Source organism: Sphaerodactylus townsendi, linkage group LG17, assembly GCF_021028975.2.
Source record: "Sphaerodactylus townsendi isolate TG3544 linkage group LG17, MPM_Stown_v2.3, whole genome shotgun sequence".
Taxonomy (NCBI): Eukaryota; Metazoa; Chordata; class Lepidosauria; order Squamata; family Sphaerodactylidae; genus Sphaerodactylus; species Sphaerodactylus townsendi.
In genome coordinates, this window is record NC_059441.1 from 18,747,467 (window position 1) to 18,752,110 (window position 4,644).

Consider the following 4,644-nt stretch of genomic DNA (forward strand, 5'->3'; position numbering starts at 1 on the left):
GGGTGGGGGGGGGGGGGGGTGGGGGGGGGGGGGGGTGGGGGGGGGGGGGGGTGGGGGGGGGGGGGGGTGGGGGGGGGGGGGGGTGGGGGGGGGGGGGGGTGGGGGGGGGGGGGGGTGGGGGGGGGGGGGGGTGGGGGGGGGGGGGGGTGGGGGGGGGGGGGGGTGGGGGGGGGGGGGGGTGGGGGGGGGGGGGGGTGGGGGGGGGGGGGGGTGGGGGGGGGGGGGGGTGGGGGGGGGGGGGGGTGGGGGGGGGGGGGGGTGGGGGGGGGGGGGGGTGGGGGGGGGGGGGGGTGGGGGGGGGGGGGGGTGGGGGGGGGGGGGGGTGGGGGGGGGGGGGGGTGGGGGGGGGGGGGGGTGGGGGGGGGGGGGGGTGGGGGGGGGGGGGGGTGGGGGGGGGGGGGGGTGGGGGGGGGGGGGGGTGGGGGGGGGGGGGGGTGGGGGGGGGGGGGGGTGGGGGGGGGGGGGGGTGGGGGGGGGGGGGGGTGGGGGGGGGGGGGGGTGGGGGGGGGGGGGGGTGGGGGGGGGGGGGGGTGGGGGGGGGGGGGGGTGGGGGGGGGGGGGGGTGGGGGGGGGGGGGGGTGGGGGGGGGGGGGGGTGGGGGGGGGGGGGGGTGGGGGGGGGGGGGGGTGGGGGGGGGGGGGGGTGGGGGGGGGGGGGGGTGGGGGGGGGGGGGGGTGGGGGGGGGGGGGGGTGGGGGGGGGGGGGGGTGGGGGGGGGGGGGGGTGGGGGGGGGGGGGGGTGGGGGGGGGGGGGGGTGGGGGGGGGGGGGGGTGGGGGGGGGGGGGGGTGGGGGGGGGGGGGGGTGGGGGGGGGGGGGGGTGGGGGGGGGGGGGGGTGGGGGGGGGGGGGGGTGGGGGGGGGGGGGGGTGGGGGGGGGGGGGGGTGGGGGGGGGGGGGGGTGGGGGGGGGGGGGGGTGGGGGGGGGGGGGGGTGGGGGGGGGGGGGGGTGGGGGGGGGGGGGGGTGGGGGGGGGGGGGGGTGGGGGGGGGGGGGGGTGGGGGGGGGGGGGGGTGGGGGGGGGGGGGGGTGGGGGGGGGGGGGGGTGGGGGGGGGGGGGGGTGGGGGGGGGGGGGGGTGGGGGGGGGGGGGGGTGGGGGGGGGGGGGGGTGGGGGGGGGGGGGGGTGGGGGGGGGGGGGGGTGGGGGGGGGGGGGGGTGGGGGGGGGGGGGGGTGGGGGGGGGGGGGGGTGGGGGGGGGGGGGGGTGGGGGGGGGGGGGGGTGGGGGGGGGGGGGGGTGGGGGGGGGGGGGGGTGGGGGGGGGGGGGGGTGGGGGGGGGGGGGGGTGGGGGGGGGGGGGGGTGGGGGGGGGGGGGGGTGGGGGGGGGGGGGGGTGGGGGGGGGGGGGGGTGGGGGGGGGGGGGGGTGGGGGGGGGGGGGGGTGGGGGGGGGGGGGGGTGGGGGGGGGGGGGGGTGGGGGGGGGGGGGGGTGGGGGGGGGGGGGGGTGGGGGGGGGGGGGGGTGGGGGGGGGGGGGGGTGGGGGGGGGGGGGGGTGGGGGGGGGGGGGGGTGGGGGGGGGGGGGGGTGGGGGGGGGGGGGGGTGGGGGGGGGGGGGGGTGGGGGGGGGGGGGGGTGGGGGGGGGGGGGGGTGGGGGGGGGGGGGGGTGGGGGGGGGGGGGGGTGGGGGGGGGGGGGGGTGGGGGGGGGGGGGGGTGGGGGGGGGGGGGGGTGGGGGGGGGGGGGGGTGGGGGGGGGGGGGGGTGGGGGGGGGGGGGGGTGGGGGGGGGGGGGGGTGGGGGGGGGGGGGGGTGGGGGGGGGGGGGGGTGGGGGGGGGGGGGGGTGGGGGGGGGGGGGGGTGGGGGGGGGGGGGGGTGGGGGGGGGGGGGGGTGGGGGGGGGGGGGGGTGGGGGGGGGGGGGGGTGGGGGGGGGGGGGGGTGGGGGGGGGGGGGGGTGGGGGGGGGGGGGGGTGGGGGGGGGGGGGGGTGGGGGGGGGGGGGGGTGGGGGGGGGGGGGGGTGGGGGGGGGGGGGGGTGGGGGGGGGGGGGGGTGGGGGGGGGGGGGGGTGGGGGGGGGGGGGGGTGGGGGGGGGGGGGGGTGGGGGGGGGGGGGGGTGGGGGGGGGGGGGGGTGGGGGGGGGGGGGGGTGGGGGGGGGGGGGGGTGGGGGGGGGGGGGGGTGGGGGGGGGGGGGGGTGGGGGGGGGGGGGGGTGGGGGGGGGGGGGGGTGGGGGGGGGGGGGGGTGGGGGGGGGGGGGGGTGGGGGGGGGGGGGGGTGGGGGGGGGGGGGGGTGGGGGGGGGGGGGGGTGGGGGGGGGGGGGGGTGGGGGGGGGGGGGGGTGGGGGGGGGGGGGGGTGGGGGGGGGGGGGGGTGGGGGGGGGGGGGGGTGGGGGGGGGGGGGGGTGGGGGGGGGGGGGGGTGGGGGGGGGGGGGGGTGGGGGGGGGGGGGGGTGGGGGGGGGGGGGGGTGGGGGGGGGGGGGGGTGGGGGGGGGGGGGGGTGGGGGGGGGGGGGGGTGGGGGGGGGGGGGGGTGGGGGGGGGGGGGGGTGGGGGGGGGGGGGGGTGGGGGGGGGGGGGGGTGGGGGGGGGGGGGGGTGGGGGGGGGGGGGGGTGGGGGGGGGGGGGGGTGGGGGGGGGGGGGGGTGGGGGGGGGGGGGGGTGGGGGGGGGGGGGGGTGGGGGGGGGGGGGGGTGGGGGGGGGGGGGGGTGGGGGGGGGGGGGGGTGGGGGGGGGGGGGGGTGGGGGGGGGGGGGGGTGGGGGGGGGGGGGGGTGGGGGGGGGGGGGGGTGGGGGGGGGGGGGGGTGGGGGGGGGGGGGGGTGGGGGGGGGGGGGGGTGGGGGGGGGGGGGGGTGGGGGGGGGGGGGGGTGGGGGGGGGGGGGGGTGGGGGGGGGGGGGGGTGGGGGGGGGGGGGGGTGGGGGGGGGGGGGGGTGGGGGGGGGGGGGGGTGGGGGGGGGGGGGGGTGGGGGGGGGGGGGGGTGGGGGGGGGGGGGGGTGGGGGGGGGGGGGGGTGGGGGGGGGGGGGGGTGGGGGGGGGGGGGGGTGGGGGGGGGGGGGGGTGGGGGGGGGGGGGGGTGGGGGGGGGGGGGGGTGGGGGGGGGGGGGGGTGGGGGGGGGGGGGGGTGGGGGGGGGGGGGGGTGGGGGGGGGGGGGGGTGGGGGGGGGGGGGGGTGGGGGGGGGGGGGGGTGGGGGGGGGGGGGGGTGGGGGGGGGGGGGGGTGGGGGGGGGGGGGGGTGGGGGGGGGGGGGGGTGGGGGGGGGGGGGGGTGGGGGGGGGGGGGGGTGGGGGGGGGGGGGGGTGGGGGGGGGGGGGGGTGGGGGGGGGGGGGGGTGGGGGGGGGGGGGGGTGGGGGGGGGGGGGGGTGGGGGGGGGGGGGGGTGGGGGGGGGGGGGGGTGGGGGGGGGGGGGGGTGGGGGGGGGGGGGGGTGGGGGGGGGGGGGGGTGGGGGGGGGGGGGGGTGGGGGGGGGGGGGGGTGGGGGGGGGGGGGGGTGGGGGGGGGGGGGGGTGGGGGGGGGGGGGGGTGGGGGGGGGGGGGGGTGGGGGGGGGGGGGGGTGGGGGGGGGGGGGGGTGGGGGGGGGGGGGGGTGGGGGGGGGGGGGGGTGGGGGGGGGGGGGGGTGGGGGGGGGGGGGGGTGGGGGGGGGGGGGGGTGGGGGGGGGGGGGGGTGGGGGGGGGGGGGGGTGGGGGGGGGGGGGGGTGGGGGGGGGGGGGGGTGGGGGGGGGGGGGGGTGGGGGGGGGGGGGGGTGGGGGGGGGGGGGGGTGGGGGGGGGGGGGGGTGGGGGGGGGGGGGGGTGGGGGGGGGGGGGGGTGGGGGGGGGGGGGGGTGGGGGGGGGGGGGGGTGGGGGGGGGGGGGGGTGGGGGGGGGGGGGGGTGGGGGGGGGGGGGGGTGGGGGGGGGGGGGGGTGGGGGGGGGGGGGGGTGGGGGGGGGGGGGGGTGGGGGGGGGGGGGGGTGGGGGGGGGGGGGGGTGGGGGGGGGGGGGGGTGGGGGGGGGGGGGGGTGGGGGGGGGGGGGGGTGGGGGGGGGGGGGGGTGGGGGGGGGGGGGGGTGGGGGGGGGGGGGGGTGGGGGGGGGGGGGGGTGGGGGGGGGGGGGGGTGGGGGGGGGGGGGGGTGGGGGGGGGGGGGGGTGGGGGGGGGGGGGGGTGGGGGGGGGGGGGGGTGGGGGGGGGGGGGGGTGGGGGGGGGGGGGGGTGGGGGGGGGGGGGGGTGGGGGGGGGGGGGGGTGGGGGGGGGGGGGGGTGGGGGGGGGGGGGGGTGGGGGGGGGGGGGGGTGGGGGGGGGGGGGGGTGGGGGGGGGGGGGGGTGGGGGGGGGGGGGGGTGGGGGGGGGGGGGGGTGGGGGGGGGGGGGGGTGGGGGGGGGGGGGGGTGGGGGGGGGGGGGGGTGGGGGGGGGGGGGGGTGGGGGGGGGGGGGGGTGGGGGGGGGGGGGGGTGGGGGGGGGGGGGGGTGGGGGGGGGGGGGGGTGGGGGGGGGGGGGGGTGGGGGGGGGGGGGGGTGGGGGGGGGGGGGGGTGGGGGGGGGGGGGGGTGGGGGGGGGGGGGGGTGGGGGGGGGGGGGGGTGGGGGGGGGGGGGGGTGGGGGGGGGGGGGGGTGGGGGGGGGGGGGGGTGGGGGGGGGGGGGGGTGGGGGGGGGGGGGGGTGGGGGGGGGGGGGGGTGGGGGGGGGGGGGGGTGGGGGGGGGGGGGGGTGGGGGGGGGGGGGGGT